The sequence below is a fragment of the Callionymus lyra genome, chromosome 7 (assembly GCF_982586985.1).
Source record: "Callionymus lyra chromosome 7, fCalLyr1.hap1.1, whole genome shotgun sequence".
In the NCBI taxonomy this organism is placed as follows: Eukaryota; Metazoa; Chordata; class Actinopteri; order Syngnathiformes; family Callionymidae; genus Callionymus; species Callionymus lyra.
Genome location: NC_141824.1, coordinates 10,189,172 through 10,216,968, shown reverse-complemented (window position 1 = coordinate 10,216,968; position 27,797 = coordinate 10,189,172).

Genomic DNA, 27,797 nt, shown 5'->3' with positions numbered 1-27,797 from the left:
TCATTGGTCTAATGATTTTGACAGAGTCTCCAAGATTTGACCGTTCTTAATAACGTAAAAAGGTTCTTAAGAAGGCTTTGGCTAAAAAAAAAGGAGCGCTATGATACGGGTGTTTTCCAAGACGCCTTCTTAACTGCCTTCTAAAATAAACCAACGGGTCAATTTAAATTTACTTCTTAGTAAAAGATCTTAAGAGTGACTCTGGAAAAAACATCCTTCTTTCACAGCGTTCATAAGAAACTCTTAAGTGCTACGATCTTCTTTGGAGCGCTCTAATTATTTCATTGATTCATTCATTTAACACTTATTGTAAGTCTTGGAAATATTGTTGACATTTAACCACTCTTATCTTAAAGTCTGTCTTCTTTATTGGTCTAATGATTTTTGGCAGAGTTTCCAAGATTAAATCGTTCCTGATGACGTAAGAAGATTCTTAAGAAGGATTTGGCCAAAAAAGGAGCACTAAGGTATGGGTGTTTTCCAAGATGCCTTCTTAACTGCCTTCTTAAGATCGAGCCAATGTGTCAGCTCGATCTTACATTCCCTTCTTAGTGAAAGATCTTCTTAAGCTAAGACTGACTCAGGGAAACACAAAATACATTTCCTAAAGGGAACTATTTGTTGTGAATGTTTAAATTCAGAAAAATAGCCAAGTATGAAAAAAAAAAGTATAAAAATATGAAAAATTGGGAATATAAAATGAAATATTGTAAAGATCGAAATAAACAATGTTAGTAAAGTTGTTGTTTTTTAAATAAAATAATTGTATTGTTGTTGTTTTATGATGAATGATGAAATTAATAAAACTCCTAAAAGAAATGTAGGAAACACGTGAATATATTTTATGAAATTGATTTTTTTTTTTTACTTTTTTCTTAACGCAAGACAAACTTAAAATGTAAAGTTTAAAATGTAAACCAGTTATATTTACAGGTGAAATACTGATAAATTGTTGCTGCTATAAACGTTTTTATTTGTAGTCCTGGACCTCACGAGGGACTATTTTCCAACTTGTTTTATGTTTTTAAAAGAGTAAATAAAACAAGTATAAAAATGTTTTACTCGTCGGAACAAAAACCCCAACAATTCACTAAAAGTACGTGGATGTACAGTATAATCAAAATACTTTTGTCTATAAAGTAACTGCTCTGAGATCTGACACCATCATACTGAAAGACACACCCGAGTACACGGAAATAAAAGATAGATATCCGCAGCAGATCGACCAGAACCACTGACATCTTCCCACACATTAGCTTTAAATAGGAATATTCAAGCAGAAGCGATGGATTGAAACCCAGTCATGCTCACCTTCACAAACACAAGTTCAGCGGCGAGTGAGCGACAACAAACTGTGGCTCCTGATGAAAGATTGTGTTCTGCAGACGCAGTGCTTCTCTCCCGCTGGATTCAAACATGTTCGCTCACTAACAACACTCGGATTTACATTCTTTCTTTCTGCACGTTTATTGACGGGCGTCACATTTTTATCCATTTATCTGGTGAATATAAGTCACGACTTAAAAGGAAGATTTATGAAGAACCGTTTTTAATATATGTGTTTAGATTTTATCTGATTTTACTGTTGAAAATTGTTTGATTTTAGTTGAAAATTCTTTGATTATAGTTTAAAACTGTTTGGTTGTTGTTGAAAATTCTTTGATTATAGTTGAAAATTGTTTGATTATAGTTGAAAATTCTTTGATTATAGTTGAAAATTGTTTGATTATAGTTGATAATTCTTGGATTATAGTTGAAAAATGTTTGATTATAGTTGAAAATGTTTGATTATAGTTGAATTTGTTTGATTATAGTTGAAAACTGTTTGATTATAGTTGAAAATAGTTTGATTATAGTTGAAAATTGTTTGATTATAGTTGAAAATTGTTTGATTATAGTTTAAAATGTTTGATTATAGTTGACATTTTTTTGATTTTAGTTTAAAACTGTTTGGTTGTTGTTGAAAATTGTTTGATTATAGTTGAAAATTGTTTGATTATAGTTGAAAATTCTTTGATTATAGTTGAAAATTCTTTGATTATAGTTGAAAATTCTTTGATTATAGTTGAAAAATGTTTGATTGTAGTTGAAAATGTTTGATTATAGTTGAAAATGTTTGATTATAGTTGAAAATGTTTGATTATAGTTGAAAATGTTTGATTATAGTTGACATTTTTTTGATTTCAGTTTAAAATTGTTTGGTTAAAGTTGAAAACTGTTTGGTTGTTGTTGAAAATTCTTTGATTATAGTTGAAAAATGTTTGATTATAGTTGAAAATTCTTTGATTACAGTTGAAAATGTTTGATTACAGTTGAAAATTGTTTGATATAACATCTGTTATGTGTTTTTTGACCCACAATTCAAGAGTTTTGAGCAACAAAATGGACTTGATGAATAATACATTTATTTTGTATCCATAGTTAAAAGTGAGACACATCTTATTAAAACACTCGACACGGATCAAACTACCCAACAACAACAACAACAAAAATTCTAGTTTTGTTTTTAACAACAAATAGCAGTTATATTTGATCCAACCATATCTTTAATTAGTACGTAAGTAAGTAAGTAATATTTATTTATATAGCGCTTTTCCAGACCAGGGTAACAAAGCGCTTAAACAATCAAAACAATACTCAATAAAGTATATACTTTAAAGATCAAGATAATACTGATAACACAACAGGACAACTTTAAAATTCTGGTTCTTACTTTCAGATCTATTCATGGTCAGGCTCCTCCTTACATCAGTGATCTGATCCAGACTTACACCCCAGCTCGGGCTCTGAGGTCTGTGTATCAGAATCTACTTATGGTTCCACGCATACGGTTCAGGACCAGAGGAGAGAAATATTTTCAGGCTGTTGCTCCTAAGCTTTGGAACGATCTTCCTCTCTCTTTGCGCTTGATGGATCTACTGACTCCTTTAAGAAACATCTTAAGACGTTTCTATTTGTTCAGGCTTTTCCTTGAATTTCTGGAACTCCTGTGTTGTTCTCAGTATTATCTTGATCTTTAAAGTATGTACTTTTTTGAGTATTGTTTTGATTGTTAAAGCGCTGTGTGACCCTGGTCTGGAAAAGCGCTATATAAATAAATATTACTTACTTACTTACAACAATTAGCACTTCATTATTGTATTTTTATTCATATATTTTAGTTTTGAAAAGGATCTTGTGTAGTTTTCACTCATTTTTACAACCAGCTCTTCATCACTCTGTCCTAAAAAAACAACAATTTCTCAGTTCCTAAAAAACTTCACTTCAAATCCCAACCCGAAAACCACGAGCAATCTCTGAGCCAGATGCTACAAAAAAGACAAGCGAGAGGCATCGTCGTAAACAAAAAAGCGAACAGGTAGCACCTCTGAGCTAAAATAACAATTACCTGTGCAGCCGGAGAGAGAGAAGCGTCCTGGCCTGCAGCAGCTGCCGGGTATTACTTATGTAAATATCACCAGCCAGTGTCTCCATCCAATTTGGAAGAGAATGACAGTTGGTGTGTGTTCGCGAGCTTCATCTGCATGAGGATAAAGGTACGACTACAGTGTGTGTGTGTGTGTGTGTGTGTGTGTGTGTGTGTGTGTGTGTGTGTGTGTGTGAGTGTGTGTGAGAGCAACCGGGGATACTCGCAGTCATTTCATTCTCGGGGAATTGGAGAGAGAGAGAAAAAAAGACGTGATGAAGGAGATCATGCTCGGGGAGAGACGGAGAGAGAGATTCATGTATTTAGAATAGAAATGGGTTCGAGTCGAGGGGAAAAAAAAAAAAAAACGTGTGAAAATGGGATTCTCGCCCATGACAGGTGCGACCCGGCGAGAGAAGATCTGTGGAAAATCAAATCCCTGTCGTGTGTCTGTGGAAAGGAGGGGGAAAAAAAAGCAATTTAGCGAAACAAAAGCGGCATATGATGATGTTTGTATGTAGAGAACGTGATGGAAACATGTCAACAAAAGCATATGGAAGAGAGAAGTGATGCTGGTCAATAATCGACTCTTGTCCTCGTGACCTCTGACCTTCGTCATGTGACCACCACCATGTTTTCCATTAAGTTCTCAAACAAGACCCTGAGAAATGACCCGTGTTTCATCCAACCACACTTAACTTAAAGTCCGTCTTCTTTATTAGTCTAATGATTTTGGCAGAGTTTCCAAGATTTGACCGTTCTTAATGACGTAAGAAGGTTCTTAAGAAGGCTTTGGCTAAAAAAAAAAGGAGCGCTAAGATACGGGTGTTTTCCAAGACGCCTTCTTAACTGCCTTCTAAAATAAACCAATGGGTCAATTTACATTTCCTTCTTAGTTAAAGATCTTAAGAGTGACTCTGGAAAAAACATCCTTCTTTCACACAGTTCATAAGAAAAGTGCAACGATCTTCTTTGGAGCGCTGTAATTATTTAAATGATCTATTCATTTAACACTTATTGTAAGTCTTAGAAATATTGTTGACATTTAACCACTCTTATCTTAAAGCCCGTCTTCTTTATTAGTCTAATGATTTTGGCAGAGTTTCCAAGATTCAATCGTTCCTAATGACGTAAGAAGATTCTTAAGAAGGATTTCGCCAAAAAAGGAGCACTAATATATGGGTGTTTTCCAAGACGCCTTCTTAACTGCCTTCTTAAGATCGAGCCAATGTGTCAGCTCGATCTTACATTCCCTTCTTAGTGAAAGATCTTCTTAAGCTAAGACTGACTCAGGGAAACACAAAATACATTTCCTAAAGGGAACTATTTGTTGTGAATATTTAAATTCAGAAAAATAGCCAAGTATGAAAAATTGGGAAATGACCCGTGTTTTGCAACAGATGTTTAACTTAACACTTTAACTTTAACTTTATATAGTTTTATTTTGAATCTATCTTTGTAGTTTCATCATGTTCATGAGACAATAATCAGATTATTGCAGTTATTTGTTCCTGTTTTGAATTTTTAAGTTATTTTGGTCGGGAAAATTCTCATTAAATAATGTTAATATATTCATTTTTTATTAATTATAAATTGTAATATGCTTTTTACATCTTCATGAAACTTAACTTCACAAAGAGTAGCTTTAATATTTATTCATAAGATTCGACCTCATGTTAAATATTCAAAACGATGGAAGGTGAGTAAAAATATTTTTCTTAAATTATGGATTAAAAACCAAACAAACACAAAAGTACAAAATAAATGATTTGAATTAAATTTGAACTCTTGTTCAATTTTGAATTTGTAGAAAGTAAATAAACAATTTTCAAAAAAGATTTACTACTCAAGTTGTTATAGTCATAACCATTATGTTATCTCCCGGTCAAGGTGACCTGAAGGCCTGAGAACAAATGTGTTTGTGGTATCCCTTTTATTGTTTCTGGGTTAAAGTGACCTGAAGGCCTTAAAAACGAATGTGTTTGTGGCATCCTTGTGTTGTCTCTTGGTCAAGGTGACCCGAAGGCCCGAAAACAAATGTGTTTGTGGTATCCCTTGTATTGTTTCTTGGTCAAGGTGACCGGAAGGCCCCGAGAACAAATGTGTTTGTTGGATCCTTTGTATTGTCTCTGGGTCATGGTGACCCGAAGGCCCAAAAACTAATGTGTTTATGGTATCCCTTATGTTGTCTCTGGGTCAAGGTGACCTGTTGGCCCGAGACCAAATGTGTTTGTGGTATCCTTTGTGTTGTCTCTTGGTCATGGTGACCCGAAGGCCAGAAAACAAATGTGTTTGTGGTACCCCTTGTGTTTTCTCTGGGTCAAGGTGAACCGGATGCAAATGTGTTTGTTGTATCCCTTGTGTTATCTCAGGCTTGAGGTGACCCGAAGCCCTGAAAACAAATGTGTTTGTGGTACCCCTTGTGTTGTCTTAGGGTCAAGGTGACCCGAAGGTCAGAGTATAAATTTGTTTGTGGTATCCCTTGTGTTGTCTCTTGGTCAAGGTGACCCGAAGGCCTGAAAACAAATGTGTTTGTGGTATCCCTTGTATTGTTTCTTGGTCAAGGTGACCGGAAGGCCCCGAGAACAAATGTGTTTGTGGTATCCTTTGTATTGTCTCTGGGTCATGGTGACCCGAAGGCCCAAAAACTAATGTGTTTGTGGTATCCCTTATGTTGTCTCTGGGTCAAGGTGACCTGTTGGCCCGAGACCAAATGTGTTTGTAGTAACCCTTTGTGTTGTCTCTTGGTCATGGTGACCCGAAGGCCAGAAAGCAAATGTGTTTGTGGTACCCCTTGTGTTGTCTCTGGGTCAAGGTGAACCGGATGCAAATGTGTTTGTTGTATCCCTTGTGTTATCTCAGGCTTGAGGTGACCCGAAGCCCTGAAAACAAATGTGTTTGTGGTACCCCTTGTGTTGTCTTAGGGTCAAGGTGACCCGAAGGTCAGAGTATAAATTTGTTTGTGGTATCCCTTGTGTTGTCTCCGGGTCAAGATGAACGACCTCCAACACTGCATATGTATTTATGGAAGCCAGGGCCTTCGGGTCACCTTGACCCTGAGATAACACAAGGGATACTAATGGTGTAGATTGTGAACAATTTATTCCAAGATGCGCAACTTTTTTTTAGCACCATTGTGGCTGTTCAGTCCTCACAGAGTGAAACCTGCATTAAACCACTTCAGAATCCTCTCACGGCTGAAAGCAGGTTCCATCCACACAGCCTCCTCTGTACCTTCAGATACAGCGCTGGAGTGGAATCCCATCGGACCCAAAAAAAGAACCCCCCCCCCCCCCCCCACATCCAACAACCTCTTTCCTTTAAACAAGCCCCTCGCTCCTCTCCAGTTCCCCCCTCATAGGTTGCAGGTAAATGGGGTAATCTCCCAGCCCATCGATCCCTCTCTCTGGATGGATGAAACTCAAGCACCCCCATCGTAGCATTTTGGACCCCCATCCTGGCCCACTTCTATCAGGGCCTACCTCTCTCTCCGGCACACACACTCCCCTGCTATCTAATCACAGTCCATTAGCCGCCCCATTAAAATTCTTTTGTCCAATTTGGATGGAATGCTACCCTCGTGGAAAAAAACAGAACGGAGCCACAATAGGGCCTTTTCAGGTGGCGCTCGACTTTTATTACCCAGAGTCACCGAGGAGCGCCACCCACCGCCGTCTTCGGGTCCCCCCACCCGCTCGCCCCCCCCCCGGCCGTGAAGGTGAGTGTGCACTGAAGCACTTGTTTACGGAGGGAAAAGCGTCTTATCAACAGTCATGGTTTTGGGATTCATCGGGATTCGCACGTGGCGTCGGTTTATCTCGTGCACGTGGAGGAGCAGGTGGGAATGCCCTCCGGACACACACACGGACGACTGACCCGGATCAGATAACCGGCTCTCACATGGACTGAAGTGGGTCGGAGGAAGCGCTGGCGAGTTCGCATCGGTACTTTACCACTGGTTCTAATCAAATGTTATCTTTAAATCGTTCGACGAAACCGTTGCCACTTCTTAGAACCGTTACATTTGAAAGATGTGCACATTGTGTTCAAAACTTACGACCCTCCAAAAACCAACATACAAAAATAATACACAGTTAAAAAAACATACTTTAAAAGACCAAAACAACATAGAGACAAACACAGGAGTTCCAGAAAATCAGGGAAAAGCACAAATAAAAATGTCTTCAGATTTTTCTTGAAGGAGTCAGTAGATCATCAAACACAGAGATGGTTCCAAAGCTTAGGAGCAACAGTCTGGAAGGATTTCTCTCCTGCGTGTTCAGGAACCATCAGTAGATTCTGATCCACAGACCTCAGAGCCCAAGCTGGGGTGTAAGGCTGGATCAGAATCTACTGATGGAAGGTCTGACCATGAATAGATCTGAAAGTAAGAACCTAGAATTTTTAAGTTCAACCTGAAATAAACTGGCAGTCAATGAAGAGTTTTAAGGATCGTGGAAATGTGAGTTCTTCTACTAGAGCGGCTCAGAATTCTCGCTGCAGAGTTTTGTATTAACAGCAGACGAGACAGCTCCTTCAAATGTATTTGTGTTATCCCTTATGTTGTCTCTGGGTCAAGGTAAACAACCTCCACCACTGCATATGTATTTATGGAAGCCAGGGAGGTCGTTCACCTTGACCCAGAGACAACACAAGGGATACCTTAAACACGTTTGTTAGGCATGCAACGATATTGTATCATTTGAATGAAACACAATATCTCATTCTTCCTATGGTACTGCAGTGTATCGCTTACCCTGTATCGTGATACGTATCTTATCACCCGATTCTTGCCAATACACGCCCATAACTTTATTTAAATTTGCCCTCATTCCCATGTGGTATTTGGTCACAATACAACAGAGGTGTCAAACCTATTTTTCAAAACTATCCTTAAAAGGAAGTCGTTTTGTTGTTATCGGAATTCTCCGTACAATGAACTTGATAGGTCACCATAGCAACAAGTACATTCATCTACTTTGATTCAAGCCATCCCGTGGGCCACAGAAAATGTACTTAGTGGCCCTTAGCGTTGCCTACATATAGGCAAGAAACCTACAAGGTCATTCCTCAGTCCACCAGTTACTACACTTCCTCAGAAATCTCCTTCATTCTTCACCGAAAATGTTTTTTTTTTCTTAAAACCCTCTCAGATGCGTCTCTTCGTCCAGCCTGCAACCGCAACACAAATGTGACCATTAAAGTATAGACAATTACTAGGCGGAGCGCTTCAGACTTCGCTAAGCGTGGACGACTGGGTCGTGTCTCCCTGCGACGCAGAAAGACGACGGTAATAAGTACGATGTGCCGGGACATGATAACAGACAGAACCGAACCGTTGACAGATGATGTGCGTGTGTTGGAGCGAGAGCGACAGAGCTTGTGCGACGGTAACAAATACTACCACCGACTGTACGGCCGGTGATGATAACCAGGACTGAAGTGTCTCGCCTCCATAGGCGCATGTTCCGTGAGCTCAAGGGCTTTTCGGCTTCCATTACACCCTCTATAATTACCTAAATGAGTCCAGGCACTCGTCGTTCCATTAACGGACCCTTAATATCTTACACAAGTGTGTTTTTATATCAGGGAAAAAAAAACTCTCCAGGCTCTTCTGAAGGGAATGTTTCGTGTCAGTAATGCTTCCATGTTTTAGTGTTTTGTTGTTTGTCTATTAGAGCTGACACTCAAATAGATCGTAGCTTCGTGAGTCGCCGGTGAACTTCGCTTCGAATCAACCCTCGTGTGGACCTGAGCGAGTAGGAAAGGTGTGTGTGTGTGTGTGTGTGTGGGAGTGAGTGTGTGTGTCCCCTATATACAGTAAGCTTCGATGTAATCCAGAGCAGGAAGTGAGACGGGGCGTTTCAGTAGGTGTTAAGGCTCCAGCGCTCCACTCAAACACTGCCGTTGACTGTTTCAGTCAGTGCCGGCTAATATGTGGCCCCTATTGGGTTTCCATCATCGCCGCCGGAGCGAACCCCGACCAGACGCTGGCTCTGGATCCCTCCATCTGTAGCGCAGGAGCATTTTTTCGAGTGGTCGTGGAAGTTGGAGCTAATTGACGAGGCTAAAGTTTGCTGAAAGGACACTCGCGCCGATGTGGATTTAAAACACTCGCTCCAGTTATTTTGATGTGAAAAAACACTATTGTGGATTTGTTTGAGAGTAGAGATTAAATTTAATTTTTTATTTTATATATACTTACTACATACATATAAATATATATATATATATATTTATTTATATATGTATGTATATATGTATGTATGTATGTATGTATGTATGTATGTATGTATGTATGTATGTATGTATGTATGAATGTATGTATGTATATGTATATATATATATATATACATACATATACATATATATACTTACACATACTTACCTATACTTGTAAATATATATATATATATTTACACATACTTACCAACACATGTATTTATATATATATATATATATATATATATATATGTATATATATACACATACTTTGTTATCTCTTTGCCCTTTTTCTTTTATTTTTTATATTGATATATATATTTATATATATATTTATACATACATATACATACAAACATTCTTATATACAATATATATATATACATATATTTATTTAATTAATTTTTATTCATTATTGAGTTCAACTCTAAATATGATTATAGGGTTTTGATTTTATTTTTTGTGATTATTTCACTGAAAAAGATTTAAGAAAATATATTTTAAATAAAATGCAACAAACAATACAATCAGTATTTTAGCAAATATACCTGTTTTTTCATGTATTCATACTTTTTTTTTTTCAGGCATTAAGACAGACATTTTTAAGAATAAATCAAATACAAAGACAGATCCCACCCTCCACCCCTGTAAGAAAACCTATTTATTTGATTTTTAGTATTAACTTTATTTCTTTTAGTTTCCTAATTATATTCAATTATTTCCACTGCTTTTTGGTCTGTTTTTGGTTGATGGCCCCTCACAACAGTCATTTGTAATGTGGCCCCTGAAGAAATGTAATTACTCAACTATATATAAAACTGAATCACAAAATTGTATTTATCTTAAGTCAATTTAATTCAACTGTTAATGCTAAATTGTTAATAAAACAACACAAGAAAGTGAATGTAAGTAAACAATGCTTAATAATCTGATGTAAAGGAAAAATGTAGGAATAAAATAAAAATATTATTGTGGGAAAATAAACACACAGGAACACTTATCGACGACTACACACCCAAATAAAAAATAAAATAAAGTGAAAAAAGACAACATGTGCTGGTAAAGTTCTAAAGAAGACGTAAGTGTAAGATCAACATCATTTATTACGGCGGCAGCAGCAACAGTGACACAGGAAACCAACTGTCTCTTCAAAGACCAGGACAACAAGGTTTCTTTGAGCGACTTGTTAGACGCTGCCCGGGCCGTTGAGCAACGACATGTCAACAAGATCCCAACCATTTATCACCCTTGGTTCCTTTTGCCAGAACCTTCATCCCTTCTTCACTGCAGATAACAACGACAGAGTGTTGTGAGCTGCTGTTTGTGTGTGCGTCCATGTGTGTGTTTGTGTGTGTGTTCATGTGTGTGTTTGTGAGCTGGTGTTTGTGTGTGTGTCCATGTGTGTGTTTGTGAGCTGGTGTTTGTGTGTGTGTTTCTGAGATGGTGTTTGTGTGTACGTTCATGTGTGTGTGTTTGTGAGCTGGTGTTTGTGTGTGTGTCCATGTGTGTGTTTGTGAGCTGGTGTTTGTGTGTGTGTTCATGTTTGTGTTTGTGAGCTGGTGTTTGTGTGTGTGTCCATGTTTGTGTTTGTGAGCTGCAGTTTGTGTGTGTGTTCATGTGTGTGTTTGTGAGCTGCAGTTTGTGTGTGTGTTCATGTGTGTGTTTGTGAGCTGCAGTTTGTGTGTGTGTTCATGTGTGTGTTTGTGAGCTGGTGTTTGTGTGTGTGTGAGTGTGTGAGTCCCTGAGCTGGTGTTTGTGTGTGCGTTCTTGTGTGTGTTTGTGAGCTGGTGTTTGTGTGTGTGTTCATGTGTGTGTTTGTGAGCTGCGGTTTGCGTGTGTGTGAGTGTGTGAGTTCCTGAGCTGGTGTTTGTGTGTGCGTTCTTGTGTGTGTTTGTGAGCTGGTGTTTGTGTGTGTGTTCATGTGTGTGTGAGCTGGTGTTTGTGTGTGTGTTCATGTGTGTGTTTGTGAGCTGGTGTTTGTGTGTGTGTGAGTGTGTGTGTGTGTTTGTGAGCTGGTGTTTGTGTGTGTTCATGTGTGTGTTTGTGAGCTGGTGTTTGTGTGTGTGTTCATGTGTGTGTTTGTGAGATGGTTTTTGTGTGTGTGTTCAATTGTGTGTTTGTGAGCTAGTGTTTGTATCTATGTTCATGTGTGTGTTTCTGAGCAGCTGTTTGTGTGTGTGTTTCTGAGCTGGTGTTTGTGTGTGTTTGTATGTCTGTATCTTTATGAGGTTGTGCATATGTTTGAGTGTTTTCTGATCCGTTGTGTGTGTTTTTGCACATGTGAGCGTGTGTGTGTGTGTTTGTGTGTGAGTGTGTGTGTGTGATCCAGGACCAGACTCGAGGGGTGGACGTGGATTGGGGGGTCTGCAGTAACGGGGGTCGGGATGGAAGCGTTTAAGGATCAGTGGAACAAACGGTTTGATAACGAGCCGAGCGTTAAAGCTGGCGTGAGAACTCAGCAGGGGGTTGATGACGACCACAAGCATTAACAACATACCTTAGAGCCGACAAATCACTTGTTCGTCGCTGGAAGAAAACACGTCTTCATTTTGACATTTTGAACAAGAGGCAATAGAGCTGTAGTTCCGTCAGGTGTTATTTGAGTTCTCCTCGAGTCTTCAGAGTTGGATATTAAATCAGTTTATATACTGTAGAAGAAAACTTTAAAACAAAGTTTTTAACTTCTGATTATCTTTAATTTGCTTCCCTTTATAATCTTTAATCTCTTTTTTTATCATTTATTGACCTTTTTTCATATTATATTTAAAGGTTGTATTTAAAATCAAGACGTGGTTGAAGGATCTTTCAACCGTTTTCTTTCGGAACGTCTTTTAGAAAGTTATATATATATATTTATTTTTTCTTTAATGGATGTTTGTGTGGTTTCACTGTAAATTTTAGCATTTTTTGTCCAAGCTTCTGTTATTTAAAAAAATCTGTTACAATTGTTTAATCGAAGCTATGGAAATGATTACATTTGTTTTCATGTGAGATTTGTAATGGTTTATATTCCAATATATTCTGTATAAAATTAATAATTACTCAAAGTGCAAATATTCCCAGCGTACGTTTATATTTGGCATAATGTCCCCCGTGGATAAAGAAACAATAAAACCCTGCGAGATCCTTGTGATGACTGAGGACGAGAGGATACAGTGATTCCAGCAGGTTTTAAAGCTGATGTTTGGACATATTTTGGTTTGAAAACAAATGAAAGCAGTTACGACTTCATCAAGAGTCATGTGGTCTGTAAATTCTGCAACACCAGAGTCAAGTACTCGACAATACTACACATATATACTTGTTACTACAGTATCACTGTATATCATATCGTTGCCCCTGTATCGTGATATGTATTGTATCGCTAGATTCTTTCCAATACACATCTTAGTATCAATACAATGACAAATTTACTGTGGTTCTGGCGATGACTGAGGACGAGAGGATACAGTGACTCCAGCAGCTTTTAAAGCTAATCTTTGGACATATTTTGGTTTGAAACCAAATGAAAGCAGTTACAACTTCGTCAAGAGTCGTGTGGTCTGTAAATTTTGCGACATCAGAGTCAAGTACTCGACAATACTACAAATATATACTTGTTACTACAGTATAACTATATATCATATCATTGCCCCTATATCATGATACGTATTGTATCGCTAGATTCTTGCCAATACACATCATAGTATCGATAAAATAACAAATTAACTCTGATCTTGGCGATGACTGAGGACGAGAGGATACAGTCGACTCCAGCAGCTTTTAAAGCTCATGTTTGGACAAATTTTGGTTTGAAAACAAATGAAAGCAGTTACGTCTTCGTCAAGAGTCATGTGGTCTGGAAATTCTGGAACACCAGAGTCAAGTACTGGACAATACTACAAACATATCCTTGTTCCTACAGTATCACTCTATATAGTTATATATTGTATTTTTGCTCCTGTATCGTGATAAATATCGTATTGCCAGATTCCTGCCAATACACACTCCTAAGAAAACCCCTCGACATACTCTTGAGCTCATGGTTTCGGCTCGTGAGCCACATTAGATGATCCTCATTTGCTGTTGAAAAAACTGGACTTGCTATGGAATTCTTCAGCCGAGATAATCTTCGCAAAAATCCAGGGAAATATCTATTTCAATTCCCCCACATTTACGACTCAGCCGGGCACCACAAGCCAGAGTTCGTGGCCAAGCCTGGGAAGCATGGACAAGGTTTTTTTGGGGGGGGGAACACCAAGACAAATCTGAACCAGGCCTGAAGGAAACATTTTCAAAATCAAGGGGCTTGTTATTCCAGCAAACCCCGAAAGAAAAAAGCAGATGCCGTCCTTATTCAATCAAGAGCAACACGTCCGGGGGATTGGAACCCTCTCCTCCTCTTCCTCGGCCGCTCTACTCGGGACGGCGGTCGTCAAACTCGCAGTCATCTGGCGGCGGGTGCTAATCCGAGCCAGGTGGTGGAAGACCCCGGACCGTTGTCGTGAATGTGACAACAAACTGCCAGCCCCACCTCGCAATGACCCCTCGACGAGCAGGAAGTGTGTGTGTGTGTGTGACCATCTCGCAGGAGTGTGTCTGTGTTTGTGCAGATCTGGGAGCTGCTGCTTTAATTGCTTCACCAAAGCGTCGGTGAGGGAAAGCAAACAGTCGAGGAGAAGATAAATGTATGTATGCGTGTATCAATCAGCTGCACGGCCGCTGAAGCCCACCCAGACCTTCCCACTTTGGGGTAATCAGGGTCCTGGTGGAGTGTCAGCGGACGTCAGACCCTTGTTTACCTACCATGACGGATGAGAGTGGGGTCAGCGGGGAGGCAAGCATTTCATCTGACACACACACACACACACACACACGTGTCATCCCGGTGTCATCGCCTGTCGACTTTGGATGTTATTTCAGATGTTTGGAAATGTATTTTTCAGGATTTATAATTCCATGAAGCTTTTGTCTGTTCGAGCCGTTGATAGATAAGAAGAGGATCCTTCGAGTCGAGGTGGATTTCAAATGTAAATAGAATTATTGAACTTAGAAATAGACGAAACCTAGATCCTGCCAGAGGTGTTTTTATTACGTAAAAGTATTTCTAAACTTGTTTTTTTTTTTCAGTAATACATTAATAACCAAAAACATATGTATAGACTTTTGCCTTTTTTCCCCACTAGTATATATATTTATTTTAAAAAAAACCTGCAAAATTAATTTTAATCCAATAATAATATTTAAACCCTTGTGTTATCTCAGGGTCAACATGACCTGTAAGGGCACAAAAACAAATGTGTTTGTGGTATCCCTTGTGTTGTCTCAGGATGTACGACCTCCATTTGTTTGTTTTCAGGCCTTCGGGTCACCTTGACCCTGAGATAACACGAGGGATAAGAGAAACATTAGCGTCTTCATCGCTAGCATGTTCAAAAAGTCTCTTTACGTTTAACTTCTCTCAGGTATTTGATGGTGTTTAATATTGTTTATTGTATTTATTGTAATTTTAGAAAGATAAATATTTTTAAATTTATATATAGATATTATTTAACTTGCATCATTTTCAGAAGGAGATATCAAGAGGGATTATTATTATTATTATTATTATTATTATTATTATTATTATTATCATTATTATTATTATTATTATTATTGAATAGGTCCACAATGTGTTTAGTTATTTTCCTTCTGTGAACTGGAAGTTTCTGACACTAATCTCCTCAGTGTCAGAAAAATAAAAGAACCATTTTATCTTATAGGATTTTTCTTATTTCATTATGTCCTTACGACACTTAATTAAATCATCAATTGCTTATTCTTCTTTATTTTATGTTCCAATACGCAGACACAATGAGAGGTGAAGATAACAACAACTTCTATTTGCAGCCAATTTTGTCAGGATAAAGTCAATTCCAGTCAATAATAAGCACGTTGAAAAGAAAGTATATTAAAGAGATAGTTAGATATATAGTTAGATAGAGTCGCTACATTAAAATGAACAAACCTTTTTGTCTATAACTCTAAAAAGGAATGGATTACTCTGAAAATAATCCTTAGTCAATATGAGTAGAAAATTGGTGAAATTTGGGTGAAATACTTTAAGGAGCTATTGCTTCAAGCACTTAATTCAATGTTTAATATAGTTTTTCTAACAGCCCTGCATTATCTCATCAGTTTAAACGATCATTTTTTAAATCTATGAGAGAACTTGACCTTGGCCGGTCTGCTGAATGACGTCGTCACGACTCAATAATGCACGAACCAGGACTCCCCTGACATTCAGGGAAAAAGGTTGAGAAGCAACAGAAGTGACGTTTGATCTCAGCTCCATCCATGATTACTGGACGACGGCTTCAATTATTGGTCGAGCGCAGCAGCTGATTCCTGCGCAGACGATTCACTCGGCTGACTTCTGGACGACACGGAGAAAGACTAATTGCATATGATGTCAGCGGGAAACATGTTTAATGTCACCGGCACATGGAGATGACAGAAGTGGAACTGCACATTAGCTGCGTCGTCTACTTAATTCATATATAAACGATCTGACACGACAACACCAAGTCATGTCATGTGGCTGTAGTTATAGTACATGTAGATATGATGAGCTAGAAAGATGCCAGTGATTGTTTTGATTAACATCGTAATCATAACTACAACTTAAAGTTTGGCGACATTTTGTGTCGCCTGTGATTCAGACGACTAAAGGATTTTGGCCACTTGTGTAGTTGAGTTTGACAGCATTGATTTAAAATGAAGGAACATGTTTCACTTGGAATTTAATACATTTCTATTCACCCTTGCAAGGGTCCGTCAAGCCAAAACATAAAAAGAAGGTAAAGAAGAGCTTTTATTAGTAAAACACAAGGAAAAATGTTGTATCCTTGTGTCCTCTATGTTTGCACTTTGTCACCCCTTGTACTTTTTGTTTTTTTGTTTGCACTTTGTTCTTCTTGTTGTTATAAAAACTGCGTCGTCTGCTGTGAGCTGGAAATTCAATTTCCCGGAGGAGAAATCAACCATTGATCCATCCATCCATCCATCCATCCATCCATCCATCCATCCATCCATCCATCCATCCATCCATCCATCCATCCATCCATCCATCCATCCATCCATCCATCCATCCATCCATCCATCCATCCATCCAATCATCCATTTATTAATCCTTCCATCCATCCATCCATCCATCCATCCATCCATCCATCCATCCATCCATCCATCCATCCATCCATCCATCCATCCATCCATCTATCCATCCATCCATCCATCCATCCATCCATCCAATCATCCATTTATTAATCCTTCCATCCATCCATCCATCCATCCATCCATCCATCCATCCATCCATCCATCCATCCATCCATCCATCCATCTATCCATCCATCCATCCATCCATCCATCCATCCATCCATCCATCCAATCATCCATCATCCATCATCCATCCATCCATCATCCATCATCCATCATCCATCATCCATCATCCATCATCCATCACCCATCACCCATCATCCATCCATCCATCCATCCATCCATCCATCCATCCATCCATCCATCCATCCATCCATCCATCCATCCATCCATCATCCATCCATCCATCCAACCATCCATCAGTCCATCCATCCAACCATCCATAAATCCAACCATCCATGCATCCATCCATCCATCCATCCATCCATCCATCCATCCATCCATCCATCCATCCATCCATCCATCCATCCATCCATCCATCCATCCATCCATCCATCCATCCGTCCATTTATCTATCTACATTGCGATATTATAGACAAAACGATATATTGATTTTCCAGTAATTGACCAGTAATGACATTTAAAAAAATCTAAATTGTCAGTTTTGTGTTTTTACTCTGACCTTGTAAATCTCATATTAATACAGAAAAGGGGTGAATATTTTAACTGTATATTGCTTTTGATTGTTAAAGTACTTTGTGACCCTGGTCCCGAAAGATCTTTACAAATAACCTTTACTTTACTTAATTACTTACATTTTCCCGAGTTTGCTCCAGGGACACACAGGGAGTAACGTACACCAAGTCGTGTTTTGGATCCATCCCTCACTCACGATCAAGACCCCGAGATACATGAGGCGATTTCCTGTGCGTAAAATATCGTATGCCTCAGATAAAAAAGACATCAAACGAAACGTAAATCTGACAAACGTTTCTGGAGAAGACGTTGTTGTCGTAGGAACAATATCTGGCAGATCTCCTGCCGGAGCCTCTAATTTGGTGACTCGCCTCGCGGGACGTGTCTGAGGGAAAGACCCAGATGGTTGTTTGGCTTGGAGGACGTCCAACGGTTCCTGTTAAAATAGCAACTGGTCCCGGTTCAGATGTGGTCCCCCGAGCTAATTTTACAGCACCGCGCCGGGACGCCCGGGAGATAAACGACTTCGTCTTTGAATGATGGCGAATCGAGTGAGTGGGATTCGGGGGGCCGTGCTTGTGCGGAGGTGACGCCGGTCGGCTGCCGTGTTGCCGCGAAAGCAGCTTTCTTTATCCGGGAAGGAAAAAGCAGTTTGAAGTCAAACACACCAGAGGTTCCCCCCCCTCGCACCGACAACAGACAGCAGCAGGCTCCGACCAGAACTAACAGTCTGCTGTGAAATTCCCTGCAGCTCAGTGATTCCACTTTTGGTTGGCATGTTGGGCAAAGAAAAGCACAAACACTCTGGTCTGCATCCGAGGATCCAGCCGGGGCTCGCTGCTGCTGCTGCTGCGGGGACTGACAGCCAGACAAGACCACAATAAACCTCGGCTGCGGGCTTTGTGCGACGCACTGTGGCTGTTTACGAGTGCGTGCACGGCTCAGGCTCCGTGTAGAATCAAACCAGCTCCATCCATCACAAGGATCTACTCAGGGTTTGAAATGTTTTCATACAGAACATGGAAACGACAACCGTCTGATATTATCAGATACCATTTTATGAATTATTATTAGTTCTTCAGCACTCTGCAGCGAGAATTTTAACCTGCTCTAGTAGAAGAACTCACATTTCTCCGATCCTTAAAACTCTTCACTGGCTTCCTGTTTCTTTCAGGATCAACTTTAAAATTCTGGTTCTTACTTTCAGATCTATTCATGGTCAGGCTCCTCCTTACATCACTGATCTGATCCAGCCTTACACCCCAGCTCGGGCTCTGAGGTCTGTGGATCAGAATCTACTGATGGTTCCACGCACACGGTTCAGGACCAGAGGAGAGAAATCTTTTCAGGCTGTTGCTCCTAAGCTTTGGAACAATCTTCCTCTCTCTTTGCGCTTGATGGATCTACTGACTCCTTTAAGAAACATCTTAAGACGTTTCTATTTGTTCAGGCTTTTCCTTGATTTTCTGGAACTCCTGTGTTGTTCTCGGTATTATCTTGATCTTTAAAGTATATACTTTTTTGAGTATTGTTTTGATTGTTAAAGCGCTTTGTGACCTGGTCTGGAAAAGCGCTATATAAATAAATATTACTTACTTACTTACTTACTTCTTGAGTAACTAGACAAAAACATTGAGAAAGTATTTCTCGGAACCTTTAAAGTTTTTTCTTAAATAGATCTTGGACTCTTTATTGTATCATCAGTATCTGTTTGTACAAAACCTTATTTTTCATTGGAATATTGACATTAGAAACTCAAAAATGCTTTGTTGTTCACCATAAACACGCCCACTCTGCTGTGATTGGTCGAGGTTTGTCACCGCGCGTCATCAATCCTAGAAGTCTCCAACTCCAAGGGACTCGTTGTATAAACAAATCGTGGTGTGATTACAGCTGGCTGGAGGAGGAGTGAAGCCATTATTACATCATAATGGACTCCGCTCTCGTAACCTCTCGTTCGTCCAGATTTCAGAGCAACTTCATAAAGTAATAAGTTCAAAACATGGTCATGATGAGGGACTTACTGCATCTTGGAGACGAAGACTTTAACATTTAAATAATGTGAGTCAGGAGAGTTGAAGTTTGACATTAGTTTCCCCTTTTCATTTGTCGCTGTGACTCTCAAAAGTTTACGTTTCAAAAACCTGATAGAAGTAACAGGACAATACTTGTTCCGTTTAATTACTTCACCTTTTGATTTTTACATATATTCAGAAAAGCTGCTGGTTTCAAAAAAATACATTTCAAAACCAAAAAAGAGAGGAGGAACGAGAGCATTTTTATGAATTTTAACCATATTTATTACATACAGAAATTGGACCTATTTAAATTTTGATGAAGGTCTTCTGCCCCCCTGTCTGCCCCCTTATAATTAACAAAAAAAAAGCAACATTAATATTCAGGATATCTCGCTTAACCTAGTATGTCATACAAACGGTTTAAATTACACTACTAAAAAGTATTTTAATTTGTACAGGGGTCCTGACCCCGTTGACCTCCCTTCTAAAACCTTCCCTGAGAGGTCAGTAGACAACATGCCAAGGTTCAATGTTAAGTATTGAGTTATGTAAATTAAACTTCAAATGGTTAAAATCATGTTCCGTTTGGTACGACCAAGAGCAGAGTTGATGATCAAAGTAGCATCAATCAAAATTATATCAACATTAAATATTCTGCTCCGCCTTAAAGTCTTACTTACTGCGTCTGTACAAAAACTACATTTTAGATATAGAATTCTATATGGTTGTCACCTCTCATTATTAGCCCCTAATTCTAAGCCAAAAGGTACATGTAAGTAAGTAAGTAAGTAAGTAAGTAATATTTATTTATATAGCGCTTTTCGAGACCAGGGTCACAAAGCGCTTTAACAATCAAAACAATACTCAAAACAGTACATACTTCAAAGATCAAGACAACACCGAGAACAACACAGGAGTTCGAGAAATTCAAGGAAAAGCCTGAACAAATAGAAACGTCTTAAGATGTTTCTTAAAGGAGTCAGTAGACTCCATCAAGCGCAAAGAGAGAGGAAGATCGTTCCAAAGCTTAGGAGCAACAGCCTGAAAAGATTTCTCTCCTCTGGTCCTGAGCCGTGTGCGTGGAACCATAAGTAGATTCTGATCCACAGACCTCAGAGCCCGAGCTGGGGTGTAAGGCTGGATCAGATCAGTGATGTAAGGAGGAGCCTGACCATGAATAGCTCTGAAAGTAAGAACCAGAATTTTAAAGTTGATCCTGAAAGAAACTGGAAGCCAGTGAAGAGTTTTAAGGATCGGAGAAATGTGAGTTCTCCTACTTGAGCGGCTCAGAATTCTCGCTGCAGAGTTCTGAATCAACTGCAGACGAGACAGATCCTTCTTGTTAAGACATGAAAACAAACTGTTACAATAGTCCAGACGAGAAGAAACAAACGCATGGATTATAAGCTCCAGATCATGTTGTGACAACATTTTCCTAAGTTTAGAGATTTTTCTCAGTTGAAGGAAACAGTTTCTGGTCAGTTTTCTGCAGTGTTGAACAAGAGACATGTCTTTATCAAATACAACACCCAGGTTTCTCAGGCTCAGTTTGACAGACTGACCTAAGTCACCCAAGTACTGACTCAACCCTGGAATCTTATCATCAGGAGCAATCACCAGAGTTTCAGTTTTGTCCACATTAGGATGTCTCTTCCTGTTGTATGAATACTAATAATACAAAATGAAAAATAATCAAATTATTGATGTAAAATGATTAATATATAATCAGAAATACTGATACAGACATAAGAAAAATGGGAATACACACTTGTAAGTACCGTAAAAATAACATAAAAAGTGCTTTATTGTAACAGATGTATATTAACTAATCGTCATTGTACATTTCTAATATGTTAATCTGAAAATAAATGATCAAAAACACAAGAATATTCAAGCATGTCGAGCACTAATAAGAGCTTTTTCACTGATGGCCAAACACGGATGACAGTTCCTTTGTGCGCGCGAACGACTCGACAGACTCCCCATGAAATCCATTCACGCAGCCCGGCGTAATTGTGTCGTATGACATGTATGAAATCTACAACAATGCTGCTCTTTTCGGGAACGTGACGGGCTGATTGGAGAAGGAGGTGGAGAGACAGATCAGGGAAGAAGAAGAAGAAGAAGACAGCTGGCATGATAGAGGAGGGTTGGACGAAAACCTTCAGGTTTATGAGCCGGAAGAGTTAAACGTTGAAATGTTTATTCAAAGCGACACGATTGAATTATAGAACTGTGTCTACATATTATTATATATTGAGCTTCAACACTGATGTTTATTGATGAAATATAAAGATGGATGGATGGATGGATGGATGGATGGATGGATGGATGGATGGATGGATGGATGGATGGATGGATGGATGGATGGATGGATGGATGGATGGATGGATGGATGGATGGATGGATGGATGGATGGATGGATGGATGGATGGATGGATGGATGGATGGATGGGTGGGTGGGTGGGTGGGTGGATGGATGGATGGATGGATGGATGGATGGATGGATGGATGGATGGATGGATGGATGGATGGATGGATGGATGGATGGATGGATGGATGGATGGATGGATGGATGGATGGATGGATGGATGGATGGATGGATGGATGGATGGATGGATATTATATAATCAAAGATATTATCCAGAGACTTCCGCAAACAGAAAAAAAAGAGAGAACTTGAAGATTTAAAGGAAGTATCCCTTGTATTATCAGTCAACGTTGTTTAGTCATCAAGTATTACAAGCCAACCTTTTGTCATATTCTGATGGACATGAAGCAAGCAAGTGTGCATTGGCAAGAGTCTGGCGATACGATATATGTATCACGATACAGGGTCCACGATACGATATATTGTGATACTGTAGAAGCAAGAATATATTTGCAGTACTGTAGAGTACTTGACTCTGGTGTTGCAGAATTTACAGTCCACATGATTCTTGCCGAAGTCGTAACTGCTTTCATTTGTTTTTGAACCAAAATATGTCCAAACATCAGATTTAAAAGCTGCTGGAGTCACTGTATCCTCTCGTCCTCAGTCATCACCTGGGATTTTTCATTGTCAATTTAGATTAATTTCAATTCAAACAAACTGAATTGAAATAACCAACCATGGTTAAAGTAAAGTATGATTTTAAAGCAAAACGAAAAAAAATCGATACAGTGCTGTTGAATATCAATATAGTATGTATATATATTTAGCTTTATATTTTCTAAAACCCCTAATGAATGCAAGTCCTTGAAAAACCTGAACATTAACTACCTGTTGTAACAACCAGATGGTGTGTTAATGCAAGGGTCACCGACGTGTTGAGCGCAGTAACCAAAAGAAGTAGACCGCCATTTGCCTGTTCGAAAATGTGATGTAAAACAAATTACGTTAGCAAATGCTAACAGCTAGCACAAAGCATATTAGCAATACACTCATGCAGATTCACCAGGAGAATAAAAAAGCCACAGAATTATCATAACTAATTGGTAACGAAAATGGAATTGGAGTTTTTCGAGGAATATAATTATCAGCCGTTATAATATATATAAGGTAAGGTAAAGTAAAACTTTATTGATCCCTCAGGAGGTCTCCTTCGGGAAATTGTTTAGAAACAATATAGTTAAACAATTTAGTTTAACTATATTAAACTAAACAATATAAACAATAATATAAACAATATAATTTAATAACATAAAATAATATAATATTTAATTTATTATTATTATTATTATTTGTTTATTATTATTATTTATTATTATTAATTTATTTAATTTTTAAATAATATAATAATATAAACAATATAGTTAAACAATTTAGTTTAACAATTTAGTTAAACAATATATAAAGTTGTTTCAGAAGTTTGTATAAAACAAGTTGCAAAAAAGTTTAGTAACCGTTGTCTAAGTGTGTGGATTAAAAATGCATCTTAGGTTTATTTTATATATTTGTACCAACATGTTTAAGACAATTTAATTGGACATTAAGTCTTTTTATTCAACGTTACCCACTTTTCAAAATCTCTACAATTTGAATCCTTTATTCAATTTTACAATAAATTATACCACAAGTCAAGTGAACGATTCTACCTTCGTGAATTTGACGTTACTTCGTTGTTGTTTCGTCTACAAACGCATCTCCCTTGAGGGCTGAAAACCAGTGAACCGGGCGTCCAGGCGAGCTGGAAGTATAATAAATGCGGGCGTAGCAGGACGGAGGGCGCACGGATGACAAATAGTAAGTGGGAAAAATCTCTGTTTGTGTGTGTCAGCAAGTTTTTCTCGCTCCGGACATACCAAAAAAACATGCGCGGCACATTAATCTAAAAGTACAAAAATAAGGGAAAGCAGCCAAGCGAGCAGCTGAGCCGCCAGCCTAAAAACAACACAAGGTCAAAAGCGTAGCACAACATCTCACGTCGTTGTCACATTTGTGTCACGGGTTCGAAAACCCTGACAGCGTTGCCGCGCCGCTGTGCCACCGTTAATGATAACCCGGACTCCATCCCAGGGTTAAAGTCATTTACTAGACCCCGTTCGCCGCTTCATCCCTCAGTGGCGGAACACAGTCGCCATCCCTCAGTGGCGGGGAAGCCATGGAGGCGGAGACAGGTCGTATTTATCACACTAAGCCGATGGCAAATGACTGCGTCTGGAACTCTGTCACACATGTACAGTTTTCCCGGAACATGATCGGTGATGCAGGGGCAGCGCTTGTCAGACTGATTTTAATATAATCTTTTTTCAAAAAGGTGGCACTTGTTGTGTTTTTTGTTTTTTTTATTAACGCCTCTTTGTGTGTCTCACACGTTTTTTACATTGACTTGTTCGCGTGAGTTTAGAAGGCCATTACGAAACTACTCAATATGGATAGATATTCTTGAATTATATAAAAGTTATGAGCAATATTTAATACGTTTCTCTAAATACAATTTGTCCAAAACAAAGTGGTGAATCTGGAATCAGTGTATTGCTAATATGCTATGCGCTAGCTGTTAGCATTTTTCTATTTTTCTATTTGTTAAACCAGTTTGTCATAATAAACCAGATGAAGACGAATACATTTTTTCAGTGAGCGAGAATAAATACTGTGACTGCTTTCATGGGCCATTAACAAAGAAGAAAAGGGTAAAAAATAGTACTAATTTCATTGGAAAAAAAAAAAATTTAAAGAAAAAAATCGAATTCAAAGGATCATCTGTGTGTGTAGTGAAAGTAAAAATATAGATTGCTAGGTTAAAGTATTATTGTTATCAATGGAACGTATATTCATTTTTACAATTTTTCCTTTTTTATTCTTTCAAGATTGGGAAATAATATAAACGATAGTAGGAAAGAGAGAAAAGTGTTTCTAAAGCATCGAAAACATTATAAAAAAATGTATTCAAAATAAAATACGTTTCTACATGATAAGTATTAAACTCTGATCTCATGAGGGCCGCATAAATCCAGTCAGGGGGCCTTATGTGGCCCACGGGCCGTACTGACCACAGGAAGTAGGGAAAAGGTTTGAAATAAAAACTTTGTGACCAAAACAAATGCAGTAAAAAAAATAGGAAAAGGTAGAAAAAAAGTGTTTTTGTGTGAGGATATATGGAGATCATCAACAGCACTGAGGGAAATCTTTTTATGTATAAATCGATTTTTGTTTTCAGTCCCTTGCTTTTAATTATTGCATCTTTTAAACTTTGCTATCTGGCAGACTTTTGTATATTTGTGAGACTTTGACAGGGGACTAGAAACGTAATGTTTCTGGAAAAATTAGCAACACAAATAAAAGAACAAATAAAGATTTTAAAATGACAAATTAAACACGTCAGCAGATCAGACCAGAATTAAATCTTTTGGTTTTCCTGTACGGACGGAAGTGTTTAGTCTGGGTCTGGACAAAGACTGGAAGTAAAGAGGGAAATCAGCCGAGCCAAAAACCACCTACTGGAACAACAATAGAATATGTAGTCGTATGTAGCCGTATTACTGCTGTGTTGTTTGTGTTTTTTTGTATTTTGAATACATGATACTTAAACTCAATGAACTGAATAATGTTTGTTTTTTATTCAGCCCTGGCTAGTCGTAGATGGAAATAAAAGTTTTATCTGTCATAGGATACATTTTAAGACTTAATATTAAACCTAATCTGTCAGTATTAATATTGAGAAGAATAAGATTTTGAAGTAGTGATTTATTTAAATAAATAAAACGATATATATCTTCAATAAATTGGTCTGGAGTAGTCATTGCATTTATACCCTTTAGATTCATTTTATTTAGTATTCTATTTTAGGAAACTGCCATCTGGTCACACACACACACACACACACACACACACACACACACACTGACTGACTGCTGTCACTCTCGTGTCAAGAACATGTGCTACAGTCCAGTATTTTGGGAGTAAACTGTCGCCATATGGCGCCTCCTAAAGATTCTGTGGGTGTCAGTCAGAGCGTTGCCGCTGGGGACGACTGCACCGCTCGCTGACTCGGGACAATTACGTGCCGTTAAAAGCCGGAGAGACAGGAGAGGAAGTGGAGCATCTACAGAAAGAACTAGAATAATTGCAAAGAAAAAAAAGTACAACTTCTCTCCTACTATTTCCAACAAAGATCCATAGATTGTTCAATCTGGAAGTCAATAAAAATTATATATTTATACTCATCAAGTCTGACATTTTTAATCAGAGGAATTACTTTGATAATTAATGAACTACTTTACGTTTTACTTTAATTAAATTCAGATAAATTAAAATACAATTCAAAATAAAAGAATTTGGTGGTCGGAAAGAATTCTACATTATTCGTACCAATGATCGGTGTTGAGTTTAATCAGGGGTATCTCTGTACATAATACGTTTCTTTTATGTGAATTAAGGGCAAATAAAGTGTTTTTAAAGCTAGTCTTTCTTTCGTTTTTGTGGCTGATAAATTGATAAATGATCCTCAGATGAACGTGGCTTGTGTGAATCAGTCCTGGTGTTGGAGCTGAGACCCTTCTGTCCTCGCCCCTCAGGACACCAGGGGTTACAAAAGAAACCAGCTTCTCCACGTCAGGAGCCAAGTCTTCCCCCTTATTGACGTCTTCTGCATCTTCCCCAGTCGTCCTCCCCCCTCTGAGCTCCGTGTCCCAGCCTTAGTTAACATCAGAAAAGACCGAGGGTCTTCACTGCGTTGCTTTGAATCTCACGAGTCCTCCTCACTCACTTACCAAACACTTAATCACGTTTTGGGATGTCAACCGTCTCTACCCCGAAGAGCTAATCCTTCCAGAGCCACCTACTTTGTTTCTAGGCTGGATTAGAGCAAGGGGGTGGGATCTCCTTGGAGAGCCCCCCGGTTCTGGTCCTGAAGATTAAACAATGAGACCTTGTGAAATAAAATAACCATCAAAGAAATCCACGTACAATGTGTGTGACTCCACTTCACAGAAGGTGTAATCAGTCTTAATTGGCGAGTCTGATTATTATTTATTATTATTTCCAGGACGGTCCCTCGAACGGGTCTCCGGGCGCGCCACGGAAATAACTTCTAATCACTAATAAAGGACGACTCGAGGTGAACGCCGGAGTGTGTTTGTGTAAAGCACGAGTGTGTCAGACAATCAAAGAGGAGCCATTAGTTATGATGACGTTTTCTGTTGGAGATTAAAAGCTAATCATTGGACTTGAAAACTGCTCTCACTCATTCTTGAAACTAAAATAAATGACTTTATTTTTCTTTTTAATATTTCATTTACACATATTTGTTGGATATTAATATTTGTTATGGTTATTTGTAGCAGTAATAGATCTTTTTTACACTATATAGTTATATATTGATATCTTCGCTCGAAGGGTCTGTTGGCAAAACAACGTTAAGATAATGTCACTTTTCCCTATTCCCTATGTTTATATATATATATATATATATATATATATATATATATGTGTGTGTGTGTGTGTGTGTGTGTGTCTATATGTATGTGTATATATGTATGTATGTACAGTATATATATATATATATATAAGGATTTTAGCAATCAAGTCTTTTCAAGATGTACATTTACCAAACTTGGTTTCAGTGTGATTCTGATTTATTCCTTTATTCCTTTATTTATTGTGAAGAACTTCCTGTTTTTCTAACTTCATCCCTCACTTCTACACTTCCACAAGCATTTTGTTGTACATTGAACCTTCTAGTGCATATTCCTGTTTATTGTGATAGTGTACATATACTTAATGTTTAGCTTTTTCAATATATATTTATTTAAAATGACTGACTTATTGTACAATACATGCTCATACGTTACTGTGTGAA